This window comes from Pipistrellus kuhlii, unplaced genomic scaffold, assembly GCF_014108245.1.
Source record: "Pipistrellus kuhlii isolate mPipKuh1 unplaced genomic scaffold, mPipKuh1.p scaffold_m20_p_4, whole genome shotgun sequence".
In the NCBI taxonomy this organism is placed as follows: Eukaryota; Metazoa; Chordata; class Mammalia; order Chiroptera; family Vespertilionidae; genus Pipistrellus; species Pipistrellus kuhlii.
Window position 1 is genome coordinate 58691551 of NW_023425540.1, and position 23231 is coordinate 58714781.

Below are 23231 nucleotides of genomic sequence, written 5' to 3' on the forward strand. Positions count from 1 at the left end.
GTCGGTGCTATCACAGCCAAGGCCTCAGGCCACCATGAGTAAGGAAAAGAAGAAACAGAGAGGAAAAGGAAGGGGTAAATAGGAAGAAAAGCAAACAAGCAGGCAGGGTGGCCGGCCTGTGAACCCCGGCTTCAGACTTGGCCGGCGTTTGGCTTATTCCTTAGCATCTTGCTGGAAGGGAAACTCTCTTGAGCCCAGTTCCCATCAGAGTAAAGGAGTGGCTTTTCACAGCCTGCTACACAGGAACAAGCCTGCCTTCAGTCCCTCGTGGGGAGGAAGGGCTTTTGTGGGATTTCAGCCGCGTTGTTGGTCCTTTCTTACCCCACTTCACCAGGGCAATTGGTTGCAAGTTTCCAACCCAGCCCTTCAGACTCTTACGGGAAATTCCAAGAGACTAATTAGTCTAGCTGCGGAGTCTGTGGCAGCTCGGGTCCCAAGCTGTCCTTTGGATGCTAAAGGCACCCGCGTGGCGCCTGGGCCTCCCCCTAGGCTTTTCCCAGCAGGGACCCGGAGACCTGGGGGGATGGGCTTCCCCACAGGCAACAAGACCTACCCTTGATGTGTTTGCCCCAGCGTCCTCCTACGCCAGGTGTCCTGAATTAAATATTCTTCCTATGGAAGAGGAGGTTTTAACCCATTGGTTCTTAAACAAATTTTAGGGTGTGTCACCATTAGTGTAGGGTTTGCTAAAATGCAGATTGCTGGGCCCACCCCCAGGTTCTGATTGGCAGGTTCAGGAGAAAGTCTGCATTTGCCTATCCAACCAGATCCCTGCTTGTGTGCACTGAAGCAGGAATCAGGTCTTGCTTTTATTTTGTTTCTCCCTGAAAACAAGTTCTTCTCTGCCTATACCTCCAAATTGCTAAGAATTCCTAAATCAGGAACCAGACCTCGTTTGTTTGTTTTCCTGCAAACAAGTTTTTCTCTGCCCTCTTATACCTGAAAACTGCCCTTTGCCCTTCTCCTTGGGAACATATCCATTCCGTTGGTTAATTACCGCTCAATCTACTAATCACCACAGCAGTTTTCTTTCTGGCTTCACGAGACATTCTCATTTTATTTCCTTTCGCTCTTATCTAGACCAGAATCTTATTTATAATCTCCGGGCCCAGATATGCGTGTAATAGAAACAATAGAACAATGCAGCCCAGAGAACAAAGACGGTGTTCTTTCCTAAGAAAAGGGAGCTGTAGTTGAAGCTTATGCAAGCTTCCCATACGAAATGGAGCTGCTTGTATGCGGAGTGATGGTACATTTCCTGCTAGCATTCTAATAGGCTCTGCTCGTGAGGAAATGTTCTCCCCAGAGAGGGTTAGGAATTGGTGCCAGAATTAATTAAGGAATAAAGGTGAGTGAATCTTTTTCTCCATTGAATAGATTCTATGCCACGAGGCCCTGCTTGCTCTCTAGTCATACCAGACAAGATGTAGTGTGAGTTTCCCCCCTGGTGCCCTGAGCCTTCCTGCATAAAATGCCAGGGCAAGGCCTTTACGCTAGTGGAAGGGGTGGGTAAATCCACAAACTCCACTCATAATGATTTTTCACACATTGGAGTACTGAAGAGGCCAAGCAGCTCTGAGGGCAATATTTCTGAGCTCCTGAGGACATCATTAGAAGCCGTTTTTGGAGGTGGCCATCTGGAGCCCCCAGATGGATGGCCTGGGGTGGAGACAGACAGGGATGTAGTCCACTCTGGATGTTACCGGACACCAAAAGCGACAGCTTATTTGCAGGTGGCATGGAGCAACAGAGCAGATGCTAAACAGCAGTGAAATGTGGGCTGAACATGGACGAGAATATCTCCAAGAGAGAAATGACAGAGGGTTGTGGAGAATTGTGATGAATAGACATGAATATTTGGAGGGACTATTCAGTCTGAGGGAAATGCTGTCAACTGAGAGTGAAAATGACTTGTGGACTCGGTGGGACATGTTGAATAGACTTGTTAGGGTACTACCTAAACTCCACCATTCTCGGTACAACCCATTTTATGGGTTGGAATATTTCACCTAAACCTTGAGCATTCTCTAAGATTCCATGCTGTCCTGGACTGGCTCCCAGCCATGACATTTTGCGACAAATTGTACTGCCCCTCCTTTGCACAGTAAGGTATTTGGTGCTGGACTTACTCAAAAATGACCAAAACAAAATCACTAAGTAAAATCACTAGTGAAAAGTATAACACTTTCCAACTCTGAAATCAGTATTTATTTATACAGACTCCATCTTTTATTTGTGTCTTCATTTTCTTTGCCCTCATCACCTCATACCTAACTCTGTTGGTTCTTCCTTACCATATTCTTGTAGAAATCCAGACTTCAGCCTAGAAGGCAAGTTCCAGGAAGGCAGGAACTCTGCTTTGTTCACAACCTTATACTCAACACACTAGCATAGTATGTGCTCAATAACATTTGTTGAATGAATAAAGAGAGGGAGGAGGTGCTGGAAAAGAAGTTTCTGAACAGTGTGAATCTGGCCTGCAGCTCCCTTCACTAGGGCCATCACTTTGGATGATGCACCTGAAATTCTAAAGGAATTGCTGAAATAAGTCACTGAGAAAGTAGACATACCTTTCCCACCTGTAAAATAGAGATGATTGTGCCTGTCTTGCAGGGATGTTGTTCGGATTAAAGAAACACATGTAAGGTATTCAGCTCTGCATCTGATGCAAAGTAAGAGCTCAGTAAATTATAATCATTGCTATTGGTTTGTTTATCCACTATATTCAATCATCCTGCTGTTCTTTTAACTTTAGCCAAGGACATCCCTAGAAAACCAGGCCTAGGTTAATCCATGTGGTTTGCAATTTTGTGTTTTTTAAACTCAGCAATATACTGTATTGTTCATATTTTTCTTTCCCCAATTGGAAAGATGCCCAAAAGCAAATAACCAGTCACATATAGATTGGACAGCAATTCCCAACCACTGTGCAAATACTCTGATAATGCATTTAGCATGCCATTGATTGAATGCTGGATTTTTCAAGCAGACCCTGGGCCTTCAGTATCAAGAGGATTATATTTGCCATCTACTCTCTCTGGCTGTACTGTAGTGAGAATTACTGAGTTGATATGTACTATTGTAGTATTAAGTGCTTTGACCTGCAGGAAAGAAAAGGTGTCATAGAAACACAAAGAGTGGTAAATGCCAAAAAAATTGCTTTGAGGCTTTACAAAGAAAATCATAAGGAAATAGTAAATTATATTTTCCATCAATAATTCAGCTCCCTTATGGTTTTTCATGCATGGATGAGCGCATATACAAATTTGAGAATGGTCCTAAAATTTATAAATTTGTTCCTATTTTAACTTTAAACATCTCAAAGCTAATTAGTGCTTAGATTTTGTTAAGTTCTAAGGAAAACACTTCATACATATGTTGGATCCCTCACAACACAAAGATTCATCAAATATTTTATGTGATTGCATTTATGATCAAGGCAAAATGCCTTAATTAAATAATTAGCCTTGAGGAAAGAAATGAACACAGAAGTCCAACTATTGAATTTAACTCTTCCTCGAAATGACAACCAATCGTAATTCCGTCTGCAGTTGGATAGTATGGTTAAACAGAGCATAGGAATTACACACGATCCTCTGAAATGCACAATGGCAGAAACAAAAACCTAGGGTAAAGTATGAACTTGAACACGACATAGCAGAATGATGATTAGACTGGGTGCCAAGAAACCTGGTTTTGATTCAGGCTGCCACTCACAGAGAATTGTGCGACTGAGGAGAAAGCACCGTCACCTTTCTGGGCCTCTGTTTCCTCCATTACAGATGAGGAAAGCTGGATTACATGATTTCCAAAGGCCCTTCCAGTGCTTACATTTTCCAAGCCTTTGTTGAAGAATTTCTCCCTTTCAGTTCTGATTTTGGAAGCCACTTGTCTGTCAAATAATAGCATTGCTGCCAGCAATTTACAAGGTAGGTCTGCCGGTGCAGGAAAGAGGCATCTGCCTGATCTAGTTTTGTTTACTGCGGCAGCATTTCAGCACATCCTCTGTGCTTTCGGCAGGAAGCAGCCAGGCAACAAAACTGCTCTCGCAGAAAACAAATCCAGCTGCAGGGCATCTTCGAAATGCTCCCTGTGTGTTTTTCGATTTAGCCTACTATTAAATTTTTAAAACGCAATTTAGAGCTACAGTGTACCATCTTCTGTTACAAAAATGAATCCATATTTCTGGTTTTGGGGTGCAGGGGAGGGTAGGAGGGAAGGAGAAAGCTCAGAGAGAGAAGATATTTTAGAATGTGGAGCGTGATTTGCCTTCGATTCCTCCTGTCCAAGCACTCATCACCTGTGCCTCATTCAAGGGCTTGAGTCTCATTCTTCCCACAATTCAGCTGGTTCCCAACTGCAGGTTACAAGAGAGGATTGGAGCTGGGCCAGCCTAACCTGCAAGCAGAAAGGGTGGTTTGGGTGAGAGGTGTGATCTGAAAAGCTGTGGGTTGGTATTGGCAGGAGGGTGAAAGTGGTGGACAGAAAGGACATCTGAGCAGGAGGGACAGAGTACAAAGCCACAGAGGAAGGGAGAGCCTGGTATGTTTGGCTCATGCAAGTAGTTTTCAGTGGCTTTGTGTTTAATGGAAGGAAAGCAAGAGATAAGATGGAGAAGTAGGTATCAAACTCGCATGAGGCCCACAATGAATATTTTTGTGACCCAGCCAATATAACAGTATGTAAGAAACGTTTTAATAAAAATTTTGTAACTTAATTTTTACAATATCCTGTTATACATGCTTATAATAACGAACTACAAAGTTCAGTAATGACTGTTTACTATAATCCGGTTGCATTCATTTCCCTTAACCGCCTTACGCTCAGACACATTATTTCTCACCACTAATACTAGTAGCTAATATTTTAGCAGCCATTTGCCATGTCATTAGTCTTGGACTGACTTGCTTGGCGTGCACAAGAGGAAATATTTCACTTTCGGAGAACAAGAAAAATAGGTTTATTTGCATTAAGTTATTAATTTGTGCAGTTATTCAGTGTTTGGTAAGTTAATATTCAAGGGAAATATTAATTTTTATTAAAATGTTCTATTATTTTATATTAACAATTACTCATTTATTTAAGGCCTTTGTGTTCAGCATGTCTCTATCAACAGCTACGTTTCTATGAAAATTGAAGCTTTTTTTTTTTTTTTTTGCGGCCCACATAAACTTAAACCTTGTTTATTTGGCCATGTTAGCCTTTGAGTTTGACATGCTTGCTGCAGAGTCTGGTTAGACTTGTCATGCTGTCCAGACTCCTGTTCCAGAACTGAAGGACTCACTCTATAGCTGCTACTCAGCCAAGGTCACTCCTTCCCCCAGGGGTTATCCACACCCATTGACTTGTCCACGGTAGAACATTGGGCAGGTATCAGAGCTCCCAAGAGCATTTCCTGCATGCTAATCTGCAACTCAGATTTTGCTTCTCAGATCTGCAACACTATGCTGGAAAGTACGCCAGCATAGTACTTTGATGGTACACCATTGGCAATTGTGAGACATTGAGAAGTTGTCAACGAAGTTAACCCTGATTAGATTTGCAATTTTTTAAAACATATTTTTATTGATTTCAGAGAGGAAGGGAGAGGGAAAGAGAAATAAAAACATCAGTGATGAGAGAGAATCATTGAGCAGCTGCCTCCTGCACGACCCCTATTTGGGATCGAGCCTGCAACCTGGACATGTACCCTCAACTGGGATTGAACCTGGGACCTTCAGTCCATAGGTGGACGCTCTATCCACTGAGGCAAACCAGCTAGGGCTAGATTTGCAATTTCAAAAGATTGCCCTGTGGCAGTATTTAGAGGGTGTATTGAAGTGGGCAAATCCAGAGGAATAGTGTCACATTGGAAATGACCTTGATGCAATGTAGCTTCCAAACCAGGAGAGCTATTCCAGGAGCAGGGCTCTCCCTCAGAGCAGACGAGCTCACAGTGCAAATTAAAATTAAAATGTTCAATCACCAGTCCAAAATACGTGGTGAGAACAAGGGGAAGGGATCGGGTGCAAGCAGGTGAAAGGACCATGCTAGCTGAGTGGTGTTCATATGTCCTCCTGACCCCATCCCCACCCACATCAGCCATTCCCTCCGATGGCGTGGTTATGATGATCTAATTTGACACTTGAGCAAGGGGCAACAGAAGGAAGGTATCTGAGACCAAAAACACACTTCTCTATCCAAGGGGCACAGGGCAAGTACACCTGGCCACAGCTGTAATCTCCCAATAACCCACTGTCCAGCGACAAGGTTCGTCTGCAATTGGCAGAGCACCTGTGGGGCCAGAAAGGAATCATAAGCATATTGGGTGTCACCGTGGGGTGACTGATCAGGGGAGACATATCGCCGTCAGCCAGTGAAAGCAATCGTCCCTCTCTACCTGTAAGCAACTCTTGTTGGCTATATCATATTTTCTATTCCTTCTCTGTATCCTCTGCATGTCTCCCAGATTGATAACTTACTATTTGTAACACATCTTGTGAATTCTACCTGTCTCACATATGCTGCTTGTTTAATCATTTTCTGTACTTAATACATGCTGTGAGTTTTGCTTATATCTCACAAGCTCTTCTTTTACTTCCTACCAGTGCTTCATACTTCCTAAGAATTACATCCATCCTTTTTGTATTGTCTTTTATAGAATTGAATGTTCTCAAATACTAAAGCAAAAGCACATAACAAATAGAAACCATTTTGGAGGGTATTTTTGTGTAGTTTTGTTTTTGTTGTTGTTGTTGTTGTTGTTGTTTTTAAGTGAAGGCTATAAGGGATGCGGTTTTGAATTAGGGAGGAGGCTGTAGAGATTCAAGAATGATGCCATGAGGTGAACAGAGCAGAAATGATTGATTACATGTAGTAGGTGAATATGATGGGCAATGTTGGTTGGCAGATCCAACATCCATTTTAGCCCCCTTCTCCCTCCCAGTGTAGAGGCTAGAAAATTTAAATACTCATTAGCAGCCTCTCTTGTTCCAGGGGGGTGGAGAGAGGATGGCCAAGGCCACAGTTCTAGCTATGCACCCAGTGATTTAAATATGAAAGTGCTTGGGGTAATTCTATGGCCAGTGTGGCTCAGTTGATTGTGCATTGTCCTGTGCACCAGTTTGATTCCTGTGTCAGGGTACATACCCAGATTGCGGGTTCGATCCCTGGAGTGTGTATGGGAGGTAACCGATTGATGTTTCTCTTTCTCTCTTCCCCCTCTCCCTTCCTCTCTCTAAAATCAATTTTTAAAAATGCTTAAATAATAAAAAGAACAGATAAAGCCAGAGACATCCCTCCATCTTCTTCCTGCCTCAAACAAGGAAGTGACGCTTAGAGCTGTGACAACCATTGTCACCTACCATCATGGGAGGAGCCACCACGCTAAGAATGGCAGAGTGGAAACTTCGGAAGAGCCTCAGGCTTAATGATGTGTTTGAGCTGCTGCTTCAGTTCTGGGTTGCCAGTCTCCAGACCTATTATGGGAGAGAAATGAATCCCTGTTGTGAAACCACCTTGAACTGGAATTTCTGCTGCTTACAGCCCAATTCATCCTAAATTCTCATAAAAAAGACAAGAGGAAGCCGGATAACATAATCCAACAGCCATCCCTTGAGACAAAGGTCACTGTGAAATACGGCCTTTATTTTAGGTGACCATGTGCCCAACTAAAAATTGAAAAATCTCTTCCTAATATAAGAGGACAGCTGGCAGTATTTTCCATAGGAGGATCCAAGCTGCTGGTGCTCAGCAGTACAGATTCACGTTTCTTGTCCTCCCTGGCTCCCTAGCATCTCACAATTAAAAAAAAAAACTCAGACTGGTTAGACTAGAATCTTGAGATGGCAGATGTGGGGAGCCGGCACGGCCATGGCAAACTCAGCCCCAGGGCCCCTATGTGCCGAGCCAGCTCAGCCAGGATCAGTGACCCTGAGTGGGGGCGGTGAAGGATTAGGAAGGACAGACAAGAGAAGGAAAGCTGGGACTCGGTGGGACACCGCTTCCCTGATAGGGACCAGCAGTACCAGTGCCCACAAGCCTTGTCTTTATTTTATAGCCAGTTGCCACGAGGCAAAGTAAGTCACGTGGTCAAGATGTTTACAACATTCTCATGAGTTTTGACCCTACTCCATTACATGCACCTGATCAAGCTTTGTTTACTTGCAGCCTGTATCACTTAGGCACGTGGGGCCACGTGTTCGGACCCCAGGTTCAAGCTTACAACTATAGCTGTTGGCTATAATTGTGCTGGGAGGCTCTGCCCTTCAAGCTGGGACTTGCACGAGGCCATGAGAGGCCTGTGCCCTCTCATTAGTCCAAGGCTTGAACCTGTCCAAACACTGTAGCCGCACCCCACAGGTAGATCCCAGCCTCCACATTTTTAAAAGTTTCGTGGTTTATTCTACTGAGCAGCCATGGTTGAGAACCTTGCTTTTAATGAATATATCTGTTTTAGGAAAACCTCTATTTTTATCCACTTCCTCCTTCTAAGATTTACATATTTTGAACTCAGTTATCTGGATCTGTGAACCAAGGTGGGGAATACCAGACATTAGATACTTACAGACTTCTGTTTCCCCCTCCCCTATAGACTAATTGTAATGCAATGGATCTTGAATGCAAGCTACAGGCCTATGCTTCCTAGAGCATCAAGAGAGAGCCTGTTGAGTGACATATTGCCATTCTGCTACATTTTTCTGTCAACTGCGTCAAGTGTCACCAGTACTCCTGCCTACATAGCAAAGAGACATAATCCTACTGCTCTCTTATCTGCAAATTTTTCTGCAGCCTAGAATCCTTTTTTTAACCTAAGCCTTTTTTTTTCTTCCAGAGTAGAAAATGTTTCTACTCTTGATTTTTTTCAGAGGCCTTTTCTGCTGTCTCAATTCAGCCTTATCTTTGTAGGGGTTATAATATATCTGGCCACAAAACTTGGCTATCTAAAATCCTGTATTTCCCATAACTGACTCCAATTTCTATTTTGAGTCCCTATTCTACCTGCTGGCAGAACTGAAAACAAGTCAATTCCAGGTGAATGCAGTCCATTCAGGATTTTTCTCCCTCCCCATTTGCCCCTGAGAGTTTGGAGGGGACTGTTAGAACATCTGGACATGGAGAGGGCTCATATGGTCCTTGGTTGTCATCTGTCCATGCTGGCATCTTCTGCCATGCCTTGCTCCTAGAAGTCACCAATTGTCAGCATCTCTCCCCGCTGGCACCCGCAGAGGCAGCTGAGTTCCCATCTGGCCTTTGATATAAGGACAGTGCTGACATCTGCTCTTGGGCCCTCTCTTCCCAATGCAAAGCATCTCCTAATCTGCCAGGCCTCCTTGAGATAGTCCTGAGTCTGTCTCACACAAATGTGGATGCACTGCTGGCTACTCCAGGCTGTGGGAGACTCAGGACCACTGACCTGCAATGCTGAGATTTCTTACTCCACTAGCCCCATTCACACACACACACACACACACACACACACACACACACACACATACTCCCTATCCCCTCACACACAAGAGCAAAGGGGGAGACAGTCTCAGACCTTAATCACTTTCCTGGGATGCCCTGGGAAGACAAAGCAGACCCTCTCAGCCCTCCAGCCCCACATTCCCATCAACCCAGAAAGGGGCAACTCAGGGCTACCCCTTCGAGACACACAGCAGCCTTTTCCCTCTTCTCCCTTACTCCTCATTCACAGAATCTTCACCGATCAGAGCAAACAGGAAAAAATGCCGGCTCAATGCGTGGGTACAGAGCAGGGGCAAACAAGCTTTTAACATATAATCAATAATTTTAATTAAATTTTAATGCACAAAATGTATTTAAAATACATTAACATGTCAAAAATATTACTCTATTTTTTTCCAAATGGAAACTTTTTATTTCAAGAAAAACGATCTTAAATATAATACATGCAATTAACAATACTTACAAAAAATATTTTAAATATAATATTACATGCAGTAAACACCAATTATTCAAGAAAAATGATCTTATATGATAATATTACATGCAATAAACATTAATATTTCAAGAAAAAAAGGATTTTAAGTATAATAATAGTTCCAAAACTACTAATATAGTATGATATCACAAACATTGTAGGAAATATTAAAAATATTATTCTATCACATCTCCTTGTCAGAACCTCAGAAATCTGCCTTCAATTCCCTCATTATCATCAAGAAAAAATACATTAAAAATTGGACACAATTTGTTACTATAATAGCCAATATTTATTGAGGCTTTTTATATACCAACCACAGTTTTAAGTTCCTTACATTTATTACCTTGTTTAACCCTGGTGAGGTAGGCACCATTGATTACCCCATTTTTTAAATGAGGAAATTGAGAGTTGTTGCTTGCAGTGACTGAGTCCATAAATAATGACTCTGATACAAAATCCCAGGTTCTGAATCTCTGTACTATCTTTCATGGACCCTGTGAATTCAGACCTGACCAGGTTTTTTTCTTGGTCATGGCTACTAGAAAGCTTAGCAATAAAAAATGTATATGTGTATCAGTATAAGTTTTAGAGTGTCCTTATTCTTAGCTGTTACATATCCCTACGTTTGTATTCTTTATTCTTTTTTTAATTTTTTTTTATTGGCTAGTCAAATGCAGCCGTGAGAAGGAGGCATATATAGAAGGAGGACTTCAATCTGTAACTGACTGTGTACAACCATTTGTGATAACTCACTACCTCTGGACCAGCTCTTTATTCTTTTTTTAATTTCCTAATTAAATTCCCTTCCCATATTGTATATATCCAGATAAGTTGCCATATAGCCTGTCAGAAGAAGGTATCGATATTACATGCACCTCCTCAGATTCTCATGGCTGCTTGCTCTGCCTTGATCACCACTATGACAATGGCCCTGTGCTGACTTCTTTGAGGCCCACCCCTCATGTCTCTCCTTACTCCCAACATTTCTGAATGCAAATGAAGTGCCAGAGGGACCAAGAGATACAAGCAGGAGTAGCAGTGCCTTTAACCAATGGGCCATAGGAGATGGCAGGAAGACAGCCGATAAATATGCTCTCTGTGCCTTTGTTCAATGGGTCATTTCAAGGCACAGATTTTCTGAACAGATTCTCCAGAAAGTCACCAATTGGAGTACCAATGTGCTCAGTCAATCACCGGTACATCTTCAAATCTTGTGATGAAGTATTTGCTGAAATATTGTCCGTCAGTGGGTGGTTGTGAGGGTAACTTCCAGGAAAAGGTGGGTCACTTCAGCTGAAGGCAATTCTCCAGAAAAGAGGGCAGCTCTTAGAAGGGTGAGCCATTAGCAGCCAACACAGTGTCTGGGGAAATGGTGCTCTGACCAATCAAATATCGTCCACCACAGGAGATTAAAAAAAAACAAGTGTATTACTTGGAAATAGATAGAAATTTTAAATATCAAGGGTCAGGTAGGCATTTGAAAAGTCTATAACTCAAAGAAGGGGGTCTGAACTGGAGATAGTGGTCAGTGGTCAGTATTTAGATGGTATTTTTTAAATCATGTGATATTTCTACTGATATGCTAGATAAAGCTCTAGCATAGTTAAATAAAAAAGCTGCAGAATAGTGTTTATAATAGTTTTTTGCACACAAAAAAGAAAACAAAGAACACACACACATATACCGCAGGAAACATTTGCATTTACTGGAAGAATACACAAGGAGCTAATAAAAGTGCTAAACTGAAGGGTAATGGGGTAGAGGTGGATATGGAGAGGGATAGGCATGAGACTTCTTAAAATATTTTTATATCATTTCCATTTTCTAAGTTACTGCCTGTTACAAAAATAAATCCTGTTTTAAATTTTCTTTTAAAGAAAGCAAGCCATGTAGAGAGTTGGAGTCTTCTATGAAGAAAGAAAGAAGGAGAGAAGAGGCCATAGTTCCAAGGCCTAAAGAAGATGGACGTTTAGAATTTTGGAGGAAAGACCAACAAGAAGAGAAGAAGCAGAAGGTAAGAGGTAAGCGGAGAAAACCAGGAATGAGTGGGGTTGGGATTCCTTTCATGGAAGCAGTGGTTTGTTGTGAGCTGTGGTGGAACCATTGGGGGCCTTATTTAGCCATGATGGGAGAATTTACACTGTGGGGGGAAGGGAATGGATACAAATCAGGGCTTCTCCAGCTGGGAGCCACTTTGCCAACACACTACTTAATGGAATCAGGAGAAGGAAAATTCTGAGAATGCCACCAAAAGACCATATGAAACAAAGACAGAAAAATATCTGTCATTCCTAGGGTTCTCAACACGGAGGTCGCTGATGAATCAACTAGAGCAGTTTCAGTGGAGAGGGGGGCATGGGAGCAAATGTAAAAGAAAAGAGTGAGTGAGAGGTGAGGAGGCGAGGGCACTAAGTAGAGACCACTTTTCCAATGAAGCATCCATCTTATATAAAAACTGCTGTTTGAAATTTTAACCCTGCTATTTTGGCTTCTGTAAATACTTGCTTGCTTAAATAATAAGGAAAATAAGGCCATAAACCTTCCCCAGATGAAGTTATCAGTGCTGGTGCCAGGCCAAGCCTTTGGTTGAGGCCTCAAAGCCCCAGCACATAGGGTTCTTTAAAAACTTGCAAAGGGGGACCGGAAACACCCCATATTGGGGAGACAAAGAAGGTAAAAACATGTAAATAGGGAAAGTTCCTTCATGTTGGGGCCAGAATTTGAAATACAGTTTTCTCTCGGCCCATGTGTAACAATAAAGTGTAACTCCATCTCTCCAAGCATTGCTTGGTTCTTCTCCCGTCTTCAGTAACACCAATACGTTTTGCTGTGAAGCAGAGACATAAAATCAAGGAGTTGCTGATTTGGGATCAAGGGAGAGGAATGTATGTTTTAAGACCAGTAATATTAAAGCCCATATATGTCTACTGATAAGATTGTCCAAACGAGAAAGAGTGAGAGAAAAAAATCTTGAAAAGAGAGGGACATGTCCAGAGCACACAGAGAGGGACTCTCATTTCTTCCACTAGAGGAAGAATTTTTGTGAATCTCCATTTGTGATGAGGAGGTGCCCAGATTCACAAGGCCCTGCCATCTCCCTCCAATGGAAGTTCATTACCAACACCTTGACATTGATCTTAAGACAAAGTGCACACATGTACCTTTTCTGGAGACGTGTAACCAATTAATAAATAAGTTTCTAGATATCCTCCATGTCTCAAAGGAAGCTGGAGTACACACCTAAAAACCCAGGACTCCAGCCATGGAAAGAAGGGAACCTGCTGAAGTGTGTCAATATTCTAGGCAAATGCCCCAAAAAGGTTGTGGGTGTTACGTGCCAGAATTTCACTGTCTGCCACTTCTAGACTATACTTGAGTTAAAGTGCTAATGTTTGATTAATGTGTTCTTGCTTTTAGTAGCTCAGCTAAAAGCACAGCTTCTAGTGAGCAGACAGTACATTAAATCAAAACATTAAAGAGACTAAAAGTGCTCCAGAGACTGCTTAGAATGAGAAGGAGAAGTATTAGAAGATGGAGGTGATGATTACCTTAATTGTTTTTGAAAAGGAAAGGACTGATCTTTCACTCAGAGGGAGGTGCTCCAGTCTTGGCAGCAGTTTTCCACCATCTTCTGGTTATTTTGCAACTTTGGAGGCCAGTGTCTTTGGTGAATCACAATTGAATAGGGTCCTTGCTATGCTAACTGAGTATTCATAGAGTTATGTTAATGAAATGCAGAGGGCCTTTGGACAAAATGCCTAGCACCCTACCTGCGATGAATAGTAATTATCCATTTTATTATTCTCTTTAAAAATATTTTTATTGTTGATAGTATTTTCTCTATTTTATTATTCTTGTTAATATTATTTAATAATTCGTTTCTGAAAATTCTGCTGTTCCTATGTTATTACCTGAATGTTGTGATCACAAGTAAATCGTTCCATGAAGGAAAAATTCCTATTTGCAATTCTGCTGGATTTTAAAATTTCTATTTAAATGAAGACCTGTCTATGAACATTGTAGCCAGAACAAGGACTTTTGTAATTGTATCTGACCAATTGGCAGCTTCTTGTAGTTCAGGTGGGGTTTAAGTGCATCTTCAGAGTTTCAAACTAATGTTTGGAACTCAGCAACCTTAGTCTTAATAGCAATATATTGCTAGAAAAGATTTACTTCACCTTGTTTGGGTTGGTTTCAGAGGACAAGCTCCTTAGAAGCAAAATCTGAGATGGGGATTGTTGTGTAAGCAATTTTTTGACAGAATGAGAGTTTTTTCTCAGGAAAAACATATAAGAGAATGAGGGAAGGGAAATAGGTAGAAAAAGATGCGGTTTCCCAAGATGGCCTGCCTCAGCCTGCCCTCAGGGGGCGCTCTAGAGCATGAGTTGTACCACAGTTTGTTCTGCCTTAAGTCAAGGGGCTGAGCTTTTATGCCACACCTACCCTCAGCCCTTGGCCACAGGCCACTCTCCTGGAGAGGGGGTCATGATCTTCCTGTTTCCCGGGACTCTCATTGGCTCAGGGCAGGTATCCAAAGAAAGGGCAGTCAACACGCGCAGTGAATGTGGGGGACTGGTGGGGACTGGGAGCCACCGCCTAGAAAAAGAGAGTGTGGGTGGGACAGTGATAGCAAGGCCTCAGACAGCAAATGGCCCTGGTGATTCCAATCCCGACCTTCATCCAGGAGCAGATTCAGCAAGGAGTGCGGGCTTCCTTCAGCCGTGCCATTTGGATCACTGCTGGCAGTTCTTGGATGGGTCAATGGTATATTCTTCAGGGATGAAAACAGACTTCCAAGTGTTACCGACTTACCTGAGAACTAGAATTAGAGATGTCCACCCCACAGTTTACTGCTTCTGTTCCCCTATTTGATGGTTGTTAAATATTTTTAGGGCATTCCAAGTAGCACATAACATACCAAGGGCACCAGTCTTATTCTAGAAATGCTTACATTTTACAACAATTGATGCCCTTAGGAATTGTCCGTATGAAATGAAAAGGATGACATCATTATTATGAGTCTAGCTGTCTTTTTGAGGTCAGTCTCACAGGGGCAAAGCTGTGGTTTGGATGAGTAATATGACAAAAGTCACAAGGCAGTTTGCTTGGCACATTATGTTATATTGTCAGGAGAAAAAAATAAGTACATTGTGTGCTCTATGTGGTCTGTGGCCAAAGGTTAATTCAGTCGCCCATTCTCGGAGGTGAGCCGATGAGCTTCAGATGAGCAAAGAAACAAATCAATATCTGCTTCCGCGGCACGTTAACCACAGTGCGACTCCTTGCAGATTTCAATGCTTTTGTTCTGTCTGCTACTGAAAACGCTTTTTCACGGCATGGATTTCATGACCCGAAAGCTGAGTAGAGTAGTGCCCCAAGGTCAAGGTCCTCTGTCAGGATCAGTGCTCCCGGCCAGTAGGACTAGCGCACTGCGTGGAACCGCAGAACCTGAGTTGCGGAGCCTGGGCCACCTACAGGGTTGCTGAGTGGTAGGATTTCCTGGAAGGACGCAGTATACGCATGAAGACAAAGAAACCTGGGGCAGAGTGCAGAGGTGAACTTGGGGTCCAGAAGAGAGATGGCTTTGTCCTATGACTACTAAAAATAATTCTCTCCGCAAGACAGGAACAAGGTGGGCCCCAGAGAGAACAAATGTGAGAAATGTGAGTGGGTGCCTAAAGAAATGACCGCAGTCATCCCAGGAAAGCATTTGGGAGGCAAGAGCTGTATCACGTAGATACCAGGAAACTCCCACCTCTGCAAAGGAGGAAATGAGGCTGACTAAGCTGGAAGGCATATTGGATTTCCCCCTCATCTTCCGAATGCCTGGCACTTAGTAAGAGCTTACTAAGACATGTTTAATGAATGATTGTTCTGTAGGCCAATTGGTTTTAACATTCACATTTAAACAAAAGGTATTAACTAGACACAGTGCTTGAAAGGATAGCTTTGTGAGAAATGCTAAGTTTATAAATCAACTCAAGAAGCCTTTAGGTTTCTCAATTCCCAACCCCTTTATAAGATTCCATGAGGAAATCTTGTTTCCTGGCTTCTTTACAGCCCCAAATTTCTCAGAACAGTTTTTTGTAGGTCATTGTAGCAGCTGTCTGAGTACCACATCTCTGAAAATAGCAATGTGGTAAATGCTGTGGCCCAGGAGTAAGCATCACAACCTCCTGAGGATCTTCTTAAAATACAGCTTTCTAAAATCACCCTAGATCAGGGGTCTGCAAACTCATTAGTCAACAGAGCCAAATATCAACAGTACAACGATTGAAATTTCTTTTGAGAGCCGAAAACCTGACTTCTGCGCATGAGCCATGAAGTTTCAGTGGCTCTGTATGTGTGCGTCCACATGTGATATTTTGTGGAAGAGCCACATTCAAGGGCCAAAGAGCCGCTTGTGGCTCATGGACCACAGTTTGCCGACCACTGCCCTAGATTATTAGTAATGAGGTCTGGGGTGGAACTTTAAAATCTCATTCATAATAAACACTCCAGTAGTTCTGATGTGGACATGTATCAGTAGTGTATTGCCACAATAATAGTGTACCACAAACCATCCAAATCTCAGTGTCAGACAGCAATAAGCACTCACTCACACATCAGCAGGTAAACTGAGTACAGCTTATCTAGGCTGGAGTAGGCTCCAACCTATTGGTCCAGATCTGCTCCGCATGCTTCTCATCCTCCCTGAACTAACATCTACCTGAGGCAGGTTCTTCTCATGGAGAAAAGTAGGAATGTGAGATGGCAAACCCTACCACCCAAGCAGATGCCACGCCTCTGCTCACACCTTGTCTGCTAATATCCCATTGGCCAAAGAGAGAAACATGACAGAGACAAAAGTCAATGGAAGGGAAATATCCCATGTTCATGGAATCCTGATGAGGGGAGTAAATATTTGCCAATAATGTATTATAATCCATCACAAGGTAGTACAAAGGCTTTGTACTTTGAAAAGCACTAGAGTCTCTTGAACCAATCTAGGGAAGGTGAATGTAAGGTCAATTTTTTATTTAATTAGCTACTCAACAAATATTTATGAGTGACTATCAAATGCCAGGCAGACAGGTAATGAGTCGTTGTTTATCTGAAAAGAGTCCAGTCCAAAGGCAGATAAGCACATAGATAATCACAAGGCAATGTGCCGGTTACTATGTAACAGAAGCAACAGAGAGTTATCTTAAAAATCTAAAATTGACCTGAAAAGCAAAATGTAATGTTCTCTGTGAGCCAGCAATTATTTTTTTTTTAAATCCTTAAAATATGGGAGACATACAGAAACAGATTGTAAGATAACATCAGTTCCCAGATTGCTCTCTGGAGAAGACTGCTGCAAATGATGGAATGTTTCAGGCTCACAGGTTTAGACTTGAGCGCGAGAGGAGACTAGGGAGACCATCAGCATAGCAACTAGCAGAATTCTCAGAGATGACTGTCATTGGCCCAGACAGAGGCATACACCCACCCCTGAACCACTCCTGTGACACTAATTGGCCCAATATGGGTCATAGCCCACTTCCTGAATGGATAAGTTCAGGTGATCGGCCACATTAACAGAGTGGAAGGTTTTTCCCAAAAGAAAATCACTGTGCTGGCAAAAATAAATAAATAAATAAATAAATAAATAAATAAATAAATAAATAAATTCTATACTGACATAGAATTACCTTCAAGATATATTGTTGGATAAAATAAGGAAATTGCCCTAACCGGTTTGGCTAAGTGGATAGAGCATCAGCCTGAGCATCAGCCTGCGGACTGAAGGGTCCCAGGTTCCATCCTAGTCAAGGGCATGTACCTTGTTTGCGGGCAAATCCCCAGTAGGGGGTGTGCAGGAGTCAGCTGATTGATGTTTCTCTCTCACCAATGTTTCTAACTCTCTCTCTTTCTCCCTTCCTCTCTGTAAAAAAAAAAAATCAATAAAAAATATTTTTTAAAAATTAAAAAATTGAAGAATATTTTATATGTGTATTTATGTGAGTAAATTTTATATTTCTCTATGTAGCTTTGTATATCTAAAAGCATGGAAATATGATACACAACGAAGTCCTGAAGATAGTCGGCAGTTAACTTGGGGAGGAGACTGGGATCTGACGAGATATAATAGAAAGGAACTTAGATTTTTTTATTTTATTTTATTTTTTAATATTTGAGGCTGGCTGACTCTCTCCTCTCACTAGAAATCCCAGGAGATCGCAGATTTGGGTTGTCTTGCTCATTACTCTATCCCTAGAACTTTAAAGAGTGGCTGGCACATTTTTAGGAGGTGTTTAGTAAATATTTATATAATGAACCAATGAAGAGCATACACAGAGGAATGAAGGTGTGAAAACTATGGGCCAATTAGGAATTTCAAATCTTTTGGCATGACCAGAGTGCTTGGTACAAAAGAAGTAGTGGCAGAAGCTGAAGCTATAAGTAGGCAGGAGTCCATTCATGAGCAATGCCAGGGGACAGCATTGCTTACTGGGTAACAGATATTGGGCAGGTGAGAGTCAGGATAGGGTTTGCCTTTTAGAAAGGTTATGCCTCCATTTGAAGGATGGAATGGAGCAAAACAGGATGGAGAACTAATTGCCAGACAAAACAATTGGTTGTCAGAGGCCAGCTCAGAGAAATGAATCCTGAAATAAGGGCAGTAAGGATAAGGAGATAATGGATTTGAGAGCTATGCAGGCCTTGTTGACCGATAGAATGGGGGGAGGAAGGGGAGGGAGGGTTTTAAAGTGACTCCCAGGTGTCTGGATGGTACCATGCACCTAGAGACAGGAACTGTGAAAAGGCCAGGCCAGTGTGACTAAGTGGTTAATCATCGATCTATTATATGAACCACGAATGATTCAATTCCCAGCCAAGGCACATGCCAGTCAGCCTGTCTCTTTGTATTTCAATCCCTAATGGGGGGCATGCAGGAGGCAGCTGATCAATGATTCTCTCTCATCATTGATATTTCTGTCTCTCCCTCTCCTTTCCTCTCTGAAATCAATAAAGATATTTCTTTAAAAAAATAAAATAAAATAGAATGTTAGAAGAAGAAGAAGAAGAAGAAGAAGAAGAAGAAGAAGAAGAAGAAGAAGAAGTCGTCGTAGTAGTAGTAGTAGTAGTAGTAGTTGTGGCTGAAGATTCTGAGTTCCACTTCAGACATGTTGATTTCCAGTGTACTGAGGAGCATCGAGGTAAAGATGTCCAACAGAACACCTGGGGCCTGTACTGAGGTCTCCCTTTTCTTCTGCTCGGAGAGAGTTTCAGTATTTCCTTAAACATTTGTAAAGGGAACCAATCCTCAGACAATGGTGTCTAAGTGCTTATTCACTTAACAAAGGAGAGGCAGCCCCCCAGAAGTGGTTTTGTCCCAAGATCCAGGATTTTAACTCACTTCGTTCTCTCCAAAGGATGTTACCCTTTTGTTTCATTAGCCAGAATAACATGAATTACGCCATTTGTCACAAGAAAAGAGATTGAAAAATGTACTCTTGGAGAGTTAAAAACAGAAGGTACACAGAGGTGTTTGTGGACATAGGTTAGTTTCCATTTACTGGAATTATCTGGCCAGGGTAACTGGGGGAGAGACCATAGAACTCACAGTCCCCTCAACTGAGGTTCCCTTTTGGCCAGAACCTCAGCTCTTGGCTCTGATATCCAGAGCACCCCTTTCTTTCACTCACTTGTACAACATTCTCTTTCATCTGTTTCAAGGCTCTGAGTTTGCAGTCGTGATAAATGGTGAGAATGGGGATGAATGGCCAGACACCTCAAGGGCAATGACATCCTGATCCCCAGGGAACCAAGTTCTGCACCTGGCATGGCAGTGCGGAGAGCAGAGGAGTACAAAAAAAAAGAGCCTTTTAGCCTGGATTCTCTTTCCTCACTCTGAAAAGGTGAAGCCTGGGATGAGAACTTTCCTCTCCCACAACAAAAGTTGAAAACTTAAACCCACCTTGTGCCTAACCACCAGCCTCTGGAGAACCTTTCCCTCTTTGTCTCTTTGTATTTCACAGCTATGGGGACTGGGTTGTTCAAAGGAATACCTGACCTTGTTTGTTAGATGAGACACAGAAAATGCTGACCATGACCTCCTTTATTTGCTCTGGCTGCTAACCTGGCAGAACTGTAGAGTATCAGACGCTTCAGCAGCTTTAGTCCGGCCGGGGGTGTAGAATAATGAGTGCACAGAGCTCCTTCTTATAAGCGCTGACTTCCCTCTGGAGGAAGGGTGGGAGGCCATGAGGTGGGAAGGACTAAGCACAAAAAGAAGCTAGATGTAGGCCTGCTGGGGACAAAGGCCAGTCTCAGCTAATGCTGTTTGTCCTGCTGGGACTGTTTCCATTCAGGATGGGTTTTCTGCTTTGTTAGGTTGCCTGGGTCCTGCCACTGATTTTGTAGGAGGGAGACAGTAAGCCCATAAGGCCAGTGGCAGTATCACATGTATCTCCAGGTTGTAGCTCAGAACCTAGATATACAGAGGCAGAGATTAGGAGAAGAGTATCTTTTGCAAATGTAGAAGGTATATAGTTTTTACTTTCATTTTGCGGAAGAAAAACCAAGGTTTGGAGAGGTTAAAAGACTGGTTTAAAACACAAAGCTAGTCAATAGCAGTGTCTCCCTGCATCCTGTGGACGTGCGCTGCCTCGTGCGGGGTATGGCAGCCTGGAGCAGAGCGGCGATCTCAGCTACGGTGATGGAGACGCTGGGTATTCCATGCCTGAGGATGTTCGACAGCGTCATAGAGATCTCTCTCACTTGCCCCTCACCTGTGAGTTGAGCATCTGTGAACTGGCTCTGCAGCCCCCTGTGGCCTCTAGAGATATTCCCAGATGACATTGAGAAGAGAAGGTGTCAGTGCAGAAGAAGGCTCGGGAAGAGCGCTGTCGAGAGCGCAGGATTGAGATGGAAGAGAACAAGAAACTGAGCAATTACCCAGAAGTCCGCATTCCCCTGGAGAATCTACAGCAGTTTCCTGCCTTCAGTTCCTATACTTGATCCTCTGATTCTGCTTTGGGTCCCACCAGCACTGAGGGCCATGGGGCTTTCTCCATGTCTCCTCTTAGCAGAAGTCCAGGTTCCCAAGCAGACTTTCTGCTGACCCCTGTGCCACCCGCTGTGAGCCAGGTCAGTCCTTCATTCTGCATTGGGAACCTGGAGGAAGACTCTCCCTTCCCTCTGTTTGCCCAGAGGCTAGAGTTGGCAAAGCAAAAGCAGGTGTGTGGCCCAAAACTGTTCCAAAGAAAGATGAGAACAGCTTAGTCCCTCCTGCCACTGTGGGCAGTGATGGGGAGAGTGATAACCGTGTTCCTGTGCCCACTTTCCAAAATTCCTTCAGCCACGCTATCGAAGCAGCCTTCATGAAACTGGACCCGCCCACTACTTCAGATGCCCTCTCTGAAGAGAAAGGAGGAAAGAAAATAAAAGAACAGAAGCAGAAGCTCCTGTTCAGCACCCCAGTTGTCCACACCAAGTGATACTACTGGCCCAGGCTACCTTCTCCATCTGGTTTTCTTTTTTACGTGCTTTTTTTTTGCTGCTGTAATTTTTAAGTATCTGGGTTTGAACAGATTAGTTCAAACCCAGATACTTAATTCAAGATTTTAAATACAGTGTATTTTCCAGCTTCCTGTCTTTTCATCAAAATAAAGTATTGATACTCATAAGAGGGGGGAAAAAGAAAAGCAGTATCTCAGGTGGGTACCTTTTCAGATAAGCAACTGAACACAATTCTGTCATATTTAATAAAAAAGGTCGTTTATTGGAAGGATTTTGGGTTATGGAGATGTTGGGAATCTAGAAACCAAATCAGAAAAGGGACTGGAGTTAGGCGCCAAGTACAGATTACATATAGGGAACAAGAAGGGAGAAAACTTAAAACAGTTTCAAACCAGATTTTGTGCTTTCTTGAATGGCAGATAAGTTTTCCAGGCTGTTTTTAACAAGATTGGGTGCTTCTTAACCCAAAATTATATCTTAACTAGAGGCCCAGCACACAAAATCATGCACAGGTAGAGTCCCTAAGCCTAGCCTGTGATCAAGGCCATCTTCTGCCGCTTGCTGGTTTCCAGTCCTGCCCTGCCACCCCAGTTCCAGCGGTTCCCTGTTTGCCATCCAGTGATCCGGAGCCTGTGGACCAGGAGGAGGGGCCAAGAGGTCTGCCGTCCACTGCGGCCACCCACCCCAGTTCCTCATGGTTCCCCCATTGGCCATCCAGCGATTGGGGAGGGATTGTGGGCTGGGGGAGGAACCGAGAGGTGGTCAATGCACCTCATAGCAACTGTTTCATTGATTGTTCTGGTTGTCATGCGGTTATGGTTGCTAGACTTTTATTATATAGGATTCCGTAGGCCTGGCAGATCTCTCTATGTATTCTGAAGTCCTTTGGAACATATGATTGAATGTCAGCCCCCATTGGTGTCCCCCATCCTGAGCAAACTCTCAGGGTTGGTCCCAAGAGCTTTGCTTTTCAATGCTTCTCACGTCTCTGTTTATGATAGTGGAAAAGTCATTGCTTCTTAAAGTGGATGCTTTTGCTAAAGAGATTCATTCTTTCTTTCTTTTCACCTCTGAAATCAGGATGTATTTAAAAAGCAACCGTTTGTCCTAGTTTAATTGGTAGCACTTTTTTCTTCATTGGATATTTATTTTTTTTAAATGGTACTTACATTCAATGGCACTTTAAGTTCAATGAAATATGATATATTTATTTTCCTCCCATTTTTCACTGGCTAAATTTTATTCGCACTCATTTAAAAGAACTGGCTGTTGGCATTGTATGTAGGTATTAGTGTTGAACTCTGGCAGAATGCTAACAACCATACAGAATCATGATGGAACTGGCCCCTCTCTGTCATCATTATTTTATAATTAGAAATGCAGCTCTTCTGTTGGACAGAAGAGGTTTTGTATCCATGCAACCATCTCCCCAGTGGTAACATCCAGGGCCTGCCCCCAGTGAAATGTTTCGTCTGTGTTTCAAAGCTTTTAAAGAGTATGTGAAAGAAACATTCATTCAGGACGAATTGCCTTGGCATATGCTTTCGGGCTGTTCTTATTTTATGCACACTTCCTTGGTCCATCATTAGATAATTTTATTTGCAAAAGCGAAATGCAGTGAAATTTCCCTCTACATCCTTTCTCCATTTCTCATCCTTATCCTCTAACAGGATTTCCTTGTCTTGTTATCACCATTCATCAGGAAGATGAATATGAAATGAAATCTACCCTTCAGCAATGTTAGCTGCCGAAGAAACAAAGGCGTTAAGTAAGACTAAAGAACAGGAGATGAATAGTGGTGAAGGTTAAGCAACTG

General features: G+C 42.7%; 1 pseudogene; it reads left to right on the forward strand.

The window, feature by feature from the left end:
* LOC118703097 overlaps window positions 1–23231 on the forward strand; it is a 98882-nt pseudogene that overhangs the window by 20331 nt on the left and 55320 nt on the right.